Below are 16,430 nucleotides of genomic sequence, written 5' to 3' on the forward strand. Positions count from 1 at the left end.
CCCCCCCCTTTAATGTGTAAGGTTTTTTCTTTTCTTCTTCTTCCCTAATATGTTAAGGCTGCTTAAACTTGCTTCACTATGAGTAGGATTCTCCCTGTTACTGATTCTTGGATGTGAGAACCCAGTGGTGTCCATGATGACTGGACTCATTTATAGCCTCAAACATGGTAATGAACTGTGATTTTGTCTACCAGTTTTCTGTGCCTGCCTCTGTTCTTTAGCATTTCTCAATCTTTTTCACTTTCCTATAGATTTTCAGGTAGACTTTTCTTCCTTCTTTCTTTATTTTTTCTAAATGCTTGCATGAGTTGCTCATGAAATTGTCATTTGTTCATGTATATCTTCCTCTGGGACTAGAAAAACTTTGAAAATGGTTATCCAAAGAATTCAGGTAAATTCATCCAATAATAAGGATGTTGTTTCAATTGATTTAAAGCACCTTGTTTACTACTAAGTTTAGCAATCAATATTATTGTTGAGTGTTAAAACTCACAGTGACCCTGTATGAGGTTTCCTAGGAGCAATTGGTGGGTCTGAACCACCATTCTTGGGGCTCAAACTGATGTTGTAGTCAAATGTTAGTATTAGTATAGTGATGAATATGTGCTATGTCTTTGAGGAAGCAGAAAGCCTTATCTTTCTTCTGCTGTGGAATGGCTGTGGGCTTGAACTGCTGATCTTTTAGTTTGCAGTCCCTTGCTTATCCTACAGAGATACTGTGTTCCCCAAGACAGGGTGTGTTTTCAGTAGATTCATATGCATGTGAAAGTTGGAAAGTGAATAAGGAAGACTGTAGAAAAGTTGAGGCATTTGAGTTACGGTGTTGGAGAATATTGAAAGTAGTATGGACTGCTAGAGGAACAAACATCTATGTTGAAAGAAATACAACCAGAATGATCCTTAGAAGCCAAAATAGCAAGATTTTTTTCCTCTCAGAGTTGGAACATACAATCAGGAAAGCCAGTCTTAGGACAAAGACATCATATGATGCTCTATAAAATGGAGCATCAGCAAAAAAGAGGGAGACTCCCAATGAGATGGATTGGCATAGTGGCAGCAGCAATCGACTCAAATGTAACAAGGTTTGTGAGGTTGTCTCAGGATCAGGCAGTGTTTTTTTCTGTTGTATGACAATAATGCGCTCTACAAATGCTTTACATTCTTTCTCTTGGAAAACTAGAAAATACAAACAATTCTTGATTTTCCATACCTATCACTTTATAACCATGATCTCAACTGATTTATTTCTAAGTCCATAATTCAGTATTCTGAACTATTCAGTATGTTCTGTGTAATAGGGATATTTGCTTTAATAAAATCTTACTCTTTTACATGATTCCAAATGCATATACCTTAATTCTTCAAGTAAGGAGTGTCCAACTTCTATTCAATGCAAATTGTCCCATCTTAAACAATAATAAGTTTAAGTTCTTATTGTTCTAGGCAAGATATTACAGAGTAGTTATTTATATTTATATAATCAGGAGATATTTTCATTTTAATTCAATTACTTGGGCATTTAGAATCTTCAGGACAAATTATTGCTAAAATGGATGCATACTGTGTATCAGCATCCACTTATATTTTCCATCATTCTTTTTTGCTTTATATATATATTTTTCCATAACCTACATTAAAACTTTTGTTAGAGGAACCATGAAGAAAATGATAGTGTGCTGAGATTTGGCAGCATCCTTAAAACTTACATGAAGTGAAGGGAATTTCTCCTTATTGATCTGTATAGAGCTTGTTATATAACAGTATTAGTGAGATAACTTTTGTAGAAGAAAATGTGGAAATTATAAAACATTATAAAGAAAAACTGTGAACAACCTTACGAAAACATTTTAAATAACGTTTGTAAAATGGAGAAATTCCTATAATATTCAGTTTACCAAAACCGAGTCAAGAAGTCTTAGAAAATATGAGTATACCTAAACAAGCAAAGGAATCAGTAACTTGAAGTCTCTCCTAAATGGAAAGAACAATCTTACAAGGCCATGATCAGATGGCTTTATCCTTTAATTATATCAAATATTAAGAGATGTAATTTTACAATTTTTTCAAACTTTTTATTTTGAATTGGATGAAAGTTTACAGAGCAGATCATCATGTTTACTTTCAACAATCCCTACACATTCTGTTTCATCTTAACATTATTTGTGTTGTTTTACACATTCAGACCATGCCTCAATCCCTGTATCACAGATCCCTATTGTTCCAAGGTTGAGCATACATCACTATTTACCTCTGTCCCATTTAGTCCATGCAAACCTGCCTAAGTGTTTACCTGTCTACCTTGTTCTTTCATCCCTTTCCCTCGTCTTGTGTTTTAATTCATTTTTATTATATTTATTTATGTATTTTAATGTGTTTTATTGTGAATTGAGTGGAAGTTCACAGGGCAGATCATCAATTTTATATTCAACACATCATACACGTTGTTTCATTAAAATGATTATAATCCCCTCCATGTACCATCAAATAACAGTATTTCTGTCTATTCACATTTTTTTTTTAATCACTCTGGCATATATAATAATTTTCACCACCAAAGGGCACATTCTGCAAGTCTGCCTCCTGGCCACCAGCTCTTAATCCCTGTCTTCCCATGAATCTGGAGTCCTCAGCTGCTCCCTCTCTCCAGGCCACCATCTCTGCCTCCATCTCTGGCATCAGTGCTTCTCTGGATAAGGTCTTGCATTCTGCTTGTGCTCTTCTCTCTTGATTATCATATGGTCCTCTGTTTCTAGACTGTAAAATTAACTACTGCACCATTTTTGTTACAAAACTTCTACCTTTACAATTGTGGCAGTCGCAAGTAGCTATAATAACAATTACTATTGAATCATAAGAATCTTATCCCCATCTCTTTTAACCATACCCATCTTGACAAGATGAAAACTATTCAGTGGGGACTCTATTTCTCCCACACACACACACACTCTTAAACTAATCTTCCTCTTGAAACCTTGTAAACCAGTCATTTCGTGCCTTTATTGACACCTTCTAATTCATTTTTAAAATTATTTTGCTTTCACTTATTAAAGCAGAAACCTAGAGGTTAGAGAACAGATGGAAACATAAATTTATTGCATCAAAACACAGTTTAATTCATATCTATAGTTGCCAAAATGTGACTTAACCTTATTTTTCATTTAGTACCAAAATAGCCAATATTTGTTTTTGGTTTTACTCATTTAAATTGTGCTCCCCCTACCCAGATCTGTTGGTTCTTTTGGCAGCCCATGGCACTTTCAATATTCTCCTCCAACACCATAACTCAAAAGCATCAATTCTTCTACAGTATTCCTTATTTGCTGTCCTGTATATGGTTTCTGAGGAATGACTGGTGAGCTTGAACCACCAATCTTGTGGTTCAAACCAACTTTATGGTTACACACTTGTCCTATAGTGCCACAAATCTCTTAGCTTCCAAGGGACAGCTGGTGGGTTTGAACTGCTGATCTTGTGTTCTGCAGTCCAGTGCTTATCCTACAGCACCACACCATGGCTACATTGTTCTACATGTATTCATGGAGTCCTGGTATGGTACTATAGAATAAGCACTGGACTTCCAAACACTGTAAGGTAACATTGGTCTGCTAGCCACAAAGTTGGCAGGTCAGACCCATCCAAACAGCTATACAGTGCTCATTATGAATAGAAACTGACTCAACAGCACTTAATAATAACAAATATATATACACACATATACATCACTAAATGTTCAGTATGTTACCATAATATCTCAGGTCTCGCTAAGCAAGGCTTACAGAGATACAAATGGTTTAAAATGAAAGCATCAGCTTTATTTGATTGGCTAAACAAAGGAGCATGCCAGGATTTGCATCACCAAGACGGATCCCTGAACAGCAGGCTTAGGGTTTATATGAGCAGGGGTATTAGATGAAGAGTCTTGAGTAGGAGGGAGGGACTCTGAAGCTGATTAGATGAAGGAAATGAGATAGTGTATGGGTGAATCTTGGTCTGCCATGCTTTCAAGATTTTTGTGGATTTAAGATGGCTACCAGGAGGACAAAATGGTAGAATTCTCCTTCATATCGGCCATAGTTCATCAAAGAGGAAAGTTGGCCTTATCTGGTCACGTGCAGGATGGCTGATCTTGTTGGAACTGTTCTTCTCCCTAAGCCTCTTTTTTATTTATTTATATTTAATAGCCTACCATGTAGTATTTTAAAGGAAAATACTACAAAGAAAGAAGTTAGTATTGTTTCAAGTCCTTATGCATCCAGTAGTTTCATGTAGTGTTAGGTCCCTGTCTCATTTAGAATAACATCTGACTTAATATACATGCTTAATCCTGTAAGGTTTGTTATTGTGTTTATTATCTTTTGTAAAATAAAAGGGAAATCAACTCTCCTTTAGCTTATTGTTTCCCCATAATGGTTTTAAAGACCCTAAGCCCCACTGCAGCACTTTACCATTGGTGGGAGACAGACAGGTGGGCCAGAGTACATGACTGTGGGCTTGGACTCAAGGGTTTTGTTCCATAGGCAGGTGGGTATCTGCAGTAGTTACTGATAGCCCATGCTGCTGCTGCTCTGGGCTCCGCTCGTTTCTTACTCCTTCCTCTTATTATACTCCCACTGCTGCCTTCTCAGCTGCCACTAGTCATGCCAGTTCCTCAGGCCTCCACCGATAAATCCTGCAGCAGCTGGGGCAGTAGCAGCAGTGATGAGGACAATAGATTTGAATATGGTGTTTATATAGTAGACTGTAAGCAATGCATAACTGAAGACGAGGGCAAATCAAAAAGTTTTGGTACTAGGTTTCCATTTCATGCATGCAGGGGTTTATTTCAAAACAAAGTCGTTAAACATCTCTGTGATCATTGGATGACGGTAGACAAACTCTCAATAATAACATTTGTCTTAGTGTCTATGTTGTTGTTGTTGAGAAGTGCCGTCGAGTCAGTTCTGACCCATAGTGACCCTGTTTAGGGTTTTCAAGGAGCATCTGGTGAGGTTGAACCGCTGACGTTGTAGTTCAAACTGCTTTGCAGTCTGGCGCATTAACCCACAACACCATACCAGTGTCTGTGTTGTTGTTATGTGCCATGGAGTCGGTTCTGACCCATAGTGACCCTGTACAGCGTTTCCGAGGCTGTAAATCTTTACGGGAGCAGAAAGCCTCATTTTTCTCCCACAGAGTAGCTGGTAGTTTTGAACTGCTGACTTTAAGGTTCGCAGCCCAATTCGTAACCACTGTGCTAACATAGGCTACCTTTAAAAAAGTCTAATCACAACTGTGACTTCTGAGGGGATCTGTTGGGCAAGTTAAATTTAAGGCAGAGAGGTCAGCTCAGAATGTTATTGTGATTGTGTTTTAGGATTCCAAAGTGGTAATCTTGATAACTTTTCTTAAAGGACAGATGATGATCATGGAAGCTTATTAGGTAAGATATTGAAAAAACAGTGAAAACTGCATTGGTGAGGAAAAGGCCAGGGAAGCTGCATAGATCATTTTTATTTTCCATTATGACAATGCACCTGCCTTTCTTTAGGAGTAATAAAGGCTGTGTATATTTAAGGTCCTGTGTCAGCTTGACCAGGCCAGGATTGTGGGTTGGCAGTTACACAGTCATACCCCAGGATGAGATCTAATGTAATCACTTCCACGGTAGATCTGCTGTGTGAAGAGTCAGTCAATAGAAAGGGAGTTTCTGTGTGAATGTGGTGGACACTCTAGCAAAATTCTCTTGCTTTTTGATGGATTTGGATTCTTCATATAGTATGTCATCTGACCTTCAGTTCTTTTGATTCATTCACTTCTCTAACCAGCATCCTTCCATTAGACCAGCTGATCTTGAGTTCCTTAGTCCATACAGACAGCATTGTGAGTCAGGAGAAGCCTCTAGTCTGGCACCTGATCCATGGACTTGGAAGTTGTGCTTAGCTCTGTAGGTTAATGCACTGGATTGCAAAGTTGGTTTGGAACACAAGGTCATTGGTTCAAGCTCACCAGCCACTCTTCGGAAACCATATTAGAGGTCTCTATGGGTTGGAACTGACTCGATGGCACTTAAAAACAACAACAACCATAACACCATCACATTAACCATTTTATGTTGGATAAAGCACTGGACGGCAATGTTGGTTTAAACCACAAGGTCGGTGGTTTTAATTCACCAGTCACTCCTTGGAAACCCTATAAAGGGTTATTATGTGTCAGAACCAACTCGACGGCACTTAACAACAACATACCCCTACATAAGCTTCATTGGTTTTGCTTCTTTAGAGAATCCAGATACCACCTTATAAGAATTTCACTTGGACATTGTACTCCACATATCCTAAAGCCCAGATTTTTCCTCTTCAGAATTCTTTTTGTTCTCAAAACTCAAAAAATATTTCAGAGAAACATGATTTGTGTCACTCTTGGATGCTTTGACATGGTATAAATTGAAGAGCAGGGAATATTTTAGGAGTAGGGTTATAGAAATGGGAACACTACTTTTAGAAATGTATAGACCTAGATAGAGGATATGTTGAGAAACAGTAGCTTTGAATTATGATATATTTGCTTAATAAAGGTTTCTGTGATTGCAACACTTTTGACTTACATCTGTGCATATGCATACATATAAATTCTATATTCTAGTGATTAACTTACATACAAATTTTGAGCCTGGATATATTGAGAAAAGACTGGATATAACAAGTGGTTTGTGATCAGCTCCTAACCCAAAGGTTGGCTGCTTGTACCCACCCAGCTGCTCTGTAGGAGAAAGATGTGACAAATTGTAGACATAAAGAAAACTGCCAAGAAAACCCTATAGAGTGATTCTTCTTTGAAATAGATCAGTTGTCATGAGTCAGTAAACCACAAGGAGAATATTGAGAAGCATTTAGAATGACAAAATATAGAAAAGTTACCTATAATATAAAGGACCAAGGAAAAGAATTAAAAGATGTAAGACAAGCGTTATTTCTACTAATCATATACTGTATATATGCACCATTTTTACATATATGATTTGTGTCTATTGTTGAGGATGAGCAAACCAGTAATTCAAAAGATAAAATACATCCTTCCTTTTCATTTGCTTGGTTTTCTTCTGATCACAAGGGTTGTTGCCCCAATTAAAATAAAGCTATTTCTTTTTGCCTATATCCTGACACCAGAGACAGATAAAGAATGATGTCTTGGTGTATGCTATGATCTAACAAATAAACAAACAAACAGAAGCTGTCAGATGTAATCTGGTTCATGGTGACCTGAAATGTGTCAGAGTAGAACTGTGCTCCGTAGGATTTTTAGTGGCTGATTTTCAGACATAGATCACTGGACCATTTCTCAAAGGCAGACACCTCTGGGTGAACTGAAATCACCGACTATGCAGTTAGTAGCTGAAATGTAACCATTTGCATTACTCATGGATTGCGTGTCTGATAAAACCAAAGCAAGCCCGCTGCCATTGAGTCAAATCTCACTTATAATGACCCAAATGAGGAGTTCCAAGAGCTGAACAAAATATTTCAATGACCAGCTCGAGAAGATAAAGCCAATAAAATGTGCAAAGATCTGGAATCAGAAAACCTAAAAGGAAGAACACGCTCAGCATTTCTCAAGTTGGGGGAACTGAAGAAAAAATTCAAGCCTCGATTTTCGTTATTGAAAGATTCACTGGGCAAATTATTGAATGATGCAGAAAGCATCAAGAGAAGATGGAAGGGAATATTAATTACATCCATCTGTTTGTGCACCCATTCTCCATTTTCAAACATGTTTACCTTTTTGTTTTGTTTTGTTTTTTTGGTGTGATGGACCTCTCTGGTAGCATAGTGTTTTCGAATTGGACTGTTAACCTCAAGGTCGGCAATTCAAAACGACCAGCTGTTCCATAGGAGAAAGATGAGGTTTTCTACTCCCGTAAAGATTTGCAGCCTTGGAAATCCTCTGCAGGGACACTATGAGTTGAAACCGACTCCACACTATGTAACAACAGTGGTGATTTTTAAGTCTTTATCTTTTGGAGACATCCTAAATTTTGATGGATAAAATCATACAATGTCTTGGGCTTGCTTCACAATAATTTTGGCTGGGAAAGTTGGAAAGCATAAATGAATAGAATTGTTATTGTTAATACTAAAAAAAAAAAAAACAGAAGCTGGAAGGAATACACAGAGTCACTGCACCAAAAGGAAATGGTTAATGTTCAACCATTTCAAGAGGTAGCATATATATGATCAAGAGCCAATGATACTGAAGGAGGAAGTCCAAGGTGCATTGAAGGAATTGGCAAAGAACAAGGCACCAGGCATTGATGCAATAAAAATTGAAATCTTTCATGAAAGTGAGGCAGCACTCGAGGCACTCACTCATCTCTGCCAAGAAATTTGGAAGACAGCTCTCTGGCCGACTGATTGGAAGACATCCGTATTTGTGCCTATTCCAAAGAGAGGTGACCCAACGGAATGCGGAAATCATCGGACAATCTCTTGATATCTCATGTGAGTAATGTTTTGCTAAAGGAAATACAGACACGGCTACCAGCATACATTGACAGAGAACTTCCAGATGTTCAAGCCATATTCAGAAGAGAACGTGGAATGAGGGATATCATTGCTGATGTCCGATGAATCTTGGCTGAAAGCAGAGAATATAAGAAAGATGTTTACCGGTACTTTGTTGACTATGCAAAGGCTTTCTGTTGTGTGGATCATAACAAGCTATGGACAACATTGCAAAGTATGAGTAATCCAGAACACTTAATTGTGCTCATGAGGAATCTGTACCTGGACCAAGAAGCAGTTGTTCGAACAGATCATGGGAACACTGAATGGTTTAAAATTAGAAGAGGTGTGCAAAAAGGTTGTATTCTTTCACCATACGTACTCAACCTGTATGCTGAGCAGATAATCCAAGCAGCTGGGTTATATGAAGAAAAACATGGCATCAGGATTGGAGGAAGATTCAATAACAACCTGTGATATGCAGATGATACAACCTTGCTTGTGAAGAGGGCATAAAATATTTAATGATGAAGATCAAAGAGCACAGCCTTCAGTATGGATTGTATTTCAATGTAAAGAAAACAAAAATCCTCACCACTGGACCAATAAACAACGTTCTTATCAGTGGAGAAAAGAATGAAGTTGTCAAGGACTTCATTCTTCTTGGATCAACTATCAACACTCATGGAAGCAGCAGTCAAGAAATCAAACGATATATTGCACTAGGCAAATCTGTTGCACAAGACCTTTTTAAAGTGTTGAAGAGCAAAGACATCAGCTTGAGGACTAAGGTGTGTCTGACCCAAGCCAAGGTATTTTCAATAACCTTATATGCATGCGAAAGCTGGGCAGTGAATAAGGAAGACCGTAGAAGAATTGATGCTTTTGAGTTATGGTGTTGGAGGAGAATATTGGAAGTGCCGTGGGCTGCCAAAAAAACCCATAGATCCAAGGAGCCATAGTGCTCCTTAGAGGCCAAGAGGCCAAGCTTTGCCCCTCATGCTTCTGACATATTGTCAGGAGGGACCAGTCACTGGAGAAAAATATCATGTTTGTTAAGGTGGAGGGGCAGAGAAAAACAGGAAGACCCCCAATGAGATGGATTGGCCAGATGGCAGCATCGATGGACTCAAGCGTGGCAACAGTAGTGAGGTTGACCCAGGATTGGGCAGTGTTTTGTTCTGCTGTGTATAAGGTCGGTACCAACTCAATGGCATCTAACAACAACAAAAAAAAAACATAGGGGTTCTGGTGTTTCTGAGTCCTGGTCTGGCACTGTGGGTTAATACACAGGACTAAAAAGTCACTTTGAATGTCAAGGTCGGCAGTTGAAGTTCATCAGCCACTCCTTAGAAACCCTATACAGGGTCACTATGGTTAAGGAATCAACTCAATGGCATATAACAACAATATACGGTTTCTGGAGTACTGGTGGCACTGTAGGCTAAGTGTTGGTTTACAAGGTAAGTTTAAACTTCAAAGTCAGTGGTTCAAACTCACCAGCAGCTCCTCAGAAAATTTATACAGGGTCACTATGAGTGGGAACTGACTTAAGAACACTTGACAACAACAACAATAGAGTTTCTGGGAGTCTTGGTGTAGTGCTGTTGGTAAACACTGGGCTCCTAACTTCAATGTTGGTGTTTCAAACCAACAAACTACTCCTCAGAAACCCTATACAGGATCCCTATGTGATTTGACAGCATTTAATAACAACAACATAGGATTTCTGAGACTATAAATTATTACAGGAGAAGACAGCCTCATTTTTTTCCTATAGTGCAGCTGGAGGGTTTGAACCACCAATCTTCAGTAAGCAGCCCAGTGCCTAACCCACAGCACCAACAGGGTTCCTTGTATGCTCTGGTAGAGCCTTACAATTGACAACTACCACTGAAAATAGTTACTACAATTAACACTGATGAGCACCTCCTGTTAAACTGATGGGCGACCTCATTAGTCACTGTGGACATAGACAGTTACCAGAGCTTGGAGTAAGTCCATTTTCATTTTACAGTTTTGATTGAATGTAAAGTTTTCTAATCACATTGGAGACCATTTGCACAGCTTCATTATCAGGGCCATAATTGATCTCTTTTTATTCTTTCAGACAGAGTATTAGCATTTTGAAACATAAAATATGGACTAAACTCAATCCTATCAGAGTGCTCACTAGATTTTCCCTTAAATAACTGCTCTCTAGGGATGAAAAAGGCAATTTGAGGAAAACTGGGCCATGTAAAGAGATTAACAAAAATATCAATTTTGGGAAACAATTGGAATATAATATGAACCCAAATTACTGTACGTATTTCCAAATACAATTTGTTCAACTTTTAACAATTGAATGATTGAGATTATTTTTAATTTCTGGGATTTAATTTTAGTCCTGTGAGTAAAGTTCATAAAAATCTTGCAAAGGAATTACCATGTCATCAGGCCAAGTTTATACAGAACACATATGAGAGAGCTTAAAAAATTTCATGAAAAGATTCCATTATCTTTTTAAAAGAACAACAACAACAAAAAAAAACCCCACTTTATTTGAGAAAAGATGAAAACAGAAGTTATTTAGAGTAGCTTTTTCTCAAATTATTCAGTGAGATAAATGTACTTGTCCTCAAGGTTTCTTTCACAACCAGATCCAAGCAGATGCTGCCCCCTATAGACACCTCATTTCACCAAGGGAAATACCAACTAGAATTCAGCAGTATGGCTTCTCCACCCACCTGTAACCACCTCCACTGTGCACTGCACTGAGGGAAGGGAAATACCTCACCCACCCCAATATACCTCCAGTCCCCTGCTATAGTCACACCAGACCTGGCCTCACAGACATTGATGGGGTGGAAGAGACTCGGCAAACCTAAAACCCAGTTTTTCTTCTTTCTTCCCCAGCTGGGTGTCTCGAGGTAGAGACTCCCTGACCTCCCTGAGGAAACAAGGTGAGGGAAGGAGGAAAAGATCAGGGGGCAGCAAGATAAAGCCCAGGGCAGGTTCCACACAGAGAACAAAACACCACCCTTTCTTAGAACAAAACACCACTCATCTCCCCTCCCACAACAATGGATGGAATGGAGGGCCCTTCCGAAAGGCTTTAGGAATCTTCCCAGACACACACAAGTCTGCCAGCACCTAGGAACCCTCACCCTTCCCAGTGCCCAATCTCTGGAAACCTCAGAAACTACAGGCTGGGGCTCCTGGCCTGACTCTTGGCCCAGTAAGAATGCTACTCAGAACAAAGTTATTAGACAACTAATAACCTAGGATGGAGTCCTGGTGTGGTACTATGGGTTAATGCAGAGGACTGAAAAGTCAGTTTGAACTGCAAGATTTGTGGTTCAAGCTTACCAACTACTCCTCGGAAACCCTGTACAGGGTTGCTATGGGTCAGAACCGACTCGATGGCACTTAACAACAGTGTTTCTTAGGATATATGAAGATGAGGTATATTGTCATTGAACACCTACCTATGAAACAGCAAAAGAAAAAAACAGGAAGGTTGTTGTTGGTGGTAGTGAGGTAGAATAAGATGAAAACTATTATCTTTTTCACTGTGAAGTTCAGGGGCAGCCTCTACAACTCAAGCTTAATGAGAAAGTGCAACACAAAAGGCATCAGTGAAGCAGTCTTCATAACCCATTTCCAGCCCCAGGGCATCTCTGAAGGCAACTGCTCAGACAGCTGGGGGCATTGTTACCTTCTTCCTTCAGTCACAATTATGGGAGAAGCTGCCTGTTTGAATCAGAAGAGCTAGGGAGATGGCGCTAGAAGGCTCACTTCTCTCCAAGTGGGAGCCGTAGGAATTTCCAGCATCCTGGATCCCACTAATCAAATTCCAAAAATAATTCACAATACAGGCTACAGGGCAAAACAAGCAGGAAAATAAAGATATGGGGGGGAAAACATTAATGAAAGGAAACACTACCACCACACCCCACACCTCCAAAATACAATAAAAATACACAAACCAAACAGCTCTTTGGTTTGCTCATTCTCTGTTCTGTGCCTAAAAGGTTTAGGTCAGTTTCTCTGGTTGATCCTCCACCTTCACTGTGGCTTTGTCCCCTCTTCAGTGCCTAATGCAGAAAAGCCAAAGGCCATAAAAGTTTTCTCTCTTTTTTGGTAAACCAAATCCCCAGCAGTGGAATAACCACTTGGAATTGTCACGCTACAGAGATTTAGCTGGTCCCCAAAATAAAAGCATGCCCTTCTTTGTGGAACTATCACCAGTTACAGGTATGGCTTCTTCCCAGTTTATCTGATGCCACACACTCTCACTCCCCACACCTGAGCTAACTGCTCCCATAAATGCAAACCCAGCAAACACCAGGAAAAGAAACCATTAGCAAACAGCTACACATTTAACTGTACTTGGTTTTGGTACACCTGCTTTCTTCTTTTCTTTTGTTCACATTTATGAACTTAGAATGTCCACACTGGCTTAACAAAGAGGTCCCTTGCTCAGAGACATCTTGTAACCAGCACAGATGTGTGATTTTGGCAAGTTTCCTGGGCCCAATCCAGGAAAGTAAGCTGGGAGAAAGGTAACCCAGAGAGGCTCTGAAGGAGCAGTGGCAGCACCATACCTTTCTTCAGTCCCTTGGCTCCATCACTGTATGGAGGTCTCAAGACACCATAGATGCAGCAGAGGAGACAGAGGGTACCATCCCAGAGTGGTGATGCCATTGGCATCTTTCTGTTGAAGACCTCTAGATATGAGCTGGACAATCCCAATGTTTTCTAGTGATGTGTACAAAACCCTGTGTATGGAAAGAGTAAAAACTGGAAATCCAGGGCAACTAATTCTAGCCTGCAGCACCCCTGTTGGCAAATGCCTACTTGGAGTTGACAGAGACTAGGTGGATGGGAGTGTGGTTCAAGAGAGTGTGGGGGTTGGTCATACTGCTTCCGAAGTTCCTTCTTCAGCAGTTCTTTATAGTGCTTCCTTGCGCAGCAGCTGGGGGTGTGGGTGGTGACATCTTGAAGAGTCCACCTTTGGGGCTTCTGGCCTCAGCCCTGGTGAGTAGAGTGAGTGTGCTACCAGAGATACCAAGGACTTGGAAGTTCTAGCTCCCTCTGTGGGAAGGAGCCTGCTGGCTTCTCACCCTGGCCTGGGTGGAACTGCATGGAGCACACTGACAGGAAGTGTACAGTGGTGGCAGATGGAAAAGATACAGTCATCTTGGAAGGGCTGGTGCCCCACGGAAGGGCCACATCTGAGGCCTCACCCCACAACAAGAAGTCATGAACTGGTTAGGGTCTTTGCTGTTCTTCCGGAGCATGTCTGGCAGAAGCTGCTGCCGGACATTGATGAACCAGTTACAAATCTTGATTCTGTTCTTGTCTAGACGTTTGTTTCATCTTTTTAGACCCATGTACAAGGCATGGGATTTCTCACTGATAGAAGGGATGTGCTGCAGCACTGACAGGTTCATCTGTAGGACTCAGCTTCTCCTGTGCTGAGGGGTAGGTGAGGAAGTAGGACAAGTACTGTCAATCCCAGAGGATCTTCAAGGACACCTTGGAGTGGCTTCCTCTCCCCTTCCTCTTGCCTGTCAAGGAGAGGAGGCCTTCGCCCTCACTCAGATCACTGTTGGACATGATAGAAGTATCAGGGACTAGGCTGGACCTCGAGCAAGCTCTTCCAAGCACCTTTGCCATTCACGAGGCCTCGAGCTTAGTCCCCGCAGGCTGGCAGGAGGCTGGGGCTCTCAGGAGCACACCGCATACCTGCCTGACCTGACAGCTTTGGACTGGAAAGCACCTCTTCGTTATCTTTTAATTCCAGTTTTCCATGAATTTTTGAGCCATCATATCTATAGTGAGCTGCTTGGTTCACATCATTTTGCTACCTACTGTGGATGTAGAAAGTAGTATAAACTAGGGAATCTGTCCTCAAGCATAGAAAATTGCAGGTTTTTTGTTTTGTTTTGTTTTGTTTTTTGAAGAAGACATTTATTCAGCGTCATGATCAGACTATTTCATTTAGCAATCAATAGCATGTGTGTGGGGGGAAAAATCTACATTAAAACCCTTTGTTGGAATGCTTTACACTTTCCACAGAACAGAAACTAAAATAACCTGTTATACATTTAGTCACAAATACAGTCCTCGAGTTTTGTTTTTGTTTTTTTTGCCCATACACATGAGTATTGTCTAAAACATGTCTTCTTTATAGCAGGTAGGCCCTGCCACCATTGTGCTTGGCAGAGTTCACAAATCTGTTGTAACATGCAGCTTCCCTGTCAATTCTCTGGCTCTCCTCTCCTGCTAAGCTTTGTTTCCTGCCATCATTAAAACCTTCTGCCATTCCCATAGCTACTACTGCTGCTTGAACTGCCATAGTCACCTTGGTTTCGTGGTTTGGCAAAATATTGACCTCCACCACCATAAAGATCAGAGCTTCTGCCTCCAAAATTTCCTCCCTTCCTGGGTCCAAAATTTGAAGATTGATTGTTGTAATTGCCAAAATCATTACAGCTTCCACCGCCTCCAAAATTGCTTCCATTCCCACCACCAAAGCCTCCTCCACCGTTGTTATAGCTACCACTCCCGCCATAGCCACTGCCCTGGTTTCCATAACCCTGTCCACCACTTCCATAACCTCTGTTTCCTCCAGAGTAACCAGGGCTGCCTCCTCCATAACCACCGTCATTACCAAATCCATTCTAACCATCCCCACTGCCTCCACCTCCACCACCACCACCACGGCTACCACCAAAGCCACCTCGTCCACTGAAGTTTCCTCCTGGACCAAAGTTGTCATTCCCACCAAAACCACCTCCATGGCCACCAGTGAAGTTTCCAGAACCACTTCAACCTCTTTGACTGGAAGAGGCACTGGCCATTTCTTGCTTTGACAGGGCTTTCCTTACTTCACAATCTTGGCCATTCACAGTATGGTACTTCTGGACAACAATTGTATCTATAGAGTCATGGTCATCAAAGGTTACAAAAGCAAAGTCCCTCTTCTTGCCACTGCTGCAGTCTGTCATGATTTCAAACACTTCAATCTTCACATACTGCTCAAAATAATCTCTTAGGTGATGTTCTTCAGTGTCTTCTTTAATGCCACCAACAAAATTCTTTTTCACAGTTAAATGGGCACCTGGTCTTTGAGAGTCTTCTTGTGTAACAGCTCTCTTTGGTTCCACCACTCTTCCATCCACCTTGTGTGGCTTTGCATTCATGGCTGCATCCACCTCCTTCACAGTAGAGTAAATGACAAACCCAAGGCCTCTGGAGCGCTTGGTGTTTGTATCTCTCATCACCACACAGTCCATGAGCGTCCCCCATTGCTCAAAATGGCTCCTCAGGCTGTTGTTTCAAAGCTCAACCCTCCGATGAAGAGTTTCCACAGCTGTTTGGGCTCTTTAGGAGACTCTGACTTAGACATGACGGCAGTGAGGGGCAAAAAAAAAAAAAAAAGACTAGCAATGCTTCCTCCGTGCTGTCCACAAGCAGAAAGCGAAAATTACATTTTTTTTTTCTTTCTTCTCAGCACATAGTAATAAATGTAGTAATTTTCAGTTTTAGAATTAGTAACCATAGTATTCATTTGAATATTTATTGGTGATGTGAGTTTTAAATTTTCCCTTTATAGGTGCTTCCTAGTGACTGATATAATAGATTTCAGAGGCCCATTAACTCTACCTGATGTCCACATAAGTAATCACACACTCTGTTGTATGAATGGATTACACTTTTCATAATGACCTGCCAAGATAAAACCTTTCTTTCTCTCCCTTCTAGTTATTTCTTTTTGGCACATAAGCAGCAAAGATGTAATGAAACACCAGGAGTTTTATCTATTTGATCTCAAGTTATATCTCCCAAGGTAACAGCCCACTGACTAAAAAGGAAAAAGAAAAAAAGTCTTCTTATTACATTTTAAAATACCTTTATTTAGATCTTGGTATACAGATGCTTTCTTTTAGGAATTTGAAA

The 16,430-nt window shown here is 40.4% G+C and overlaps 1 protein-coding gene and 1 pseudogene across 2 annotated transcripts in view; one reads left to right on the forward strand and one right to left on the reverse strand.

Moving 5' to 3' along the window:
• The window catches only part of DPP10 (dipeptidyl-peptidase 10 (non-functional)), a 1,131,029-nt gene that overhangs the window by 487,142 nt on the left and 627,457 nt on the right, over positions 1 to 16,430 (forward strand). The gene's annotated exons all lie outside the window — the stretch shown is intronic.
• LOC102840612 lies at positions 14,777 to 15,879 on the reverse strand (annotated as a pseudogene).

Source organism: Chrysochloris asiatica, unplaced genomic scaffold (genome assembly GCF_000296735.1).
Source record: "Chrysochloris asiatica unplaced genomic scaffold, ChrAsi1.0 scaffold00123, whole genome shotgun sequence".
Taxonomy (NCBI): Eukaryota; Metazoa; Chordata; class Mammalia; order Afrosoricida; family Chrysochloridae; genus Chrysochloris; species Chrysochloris asiatica.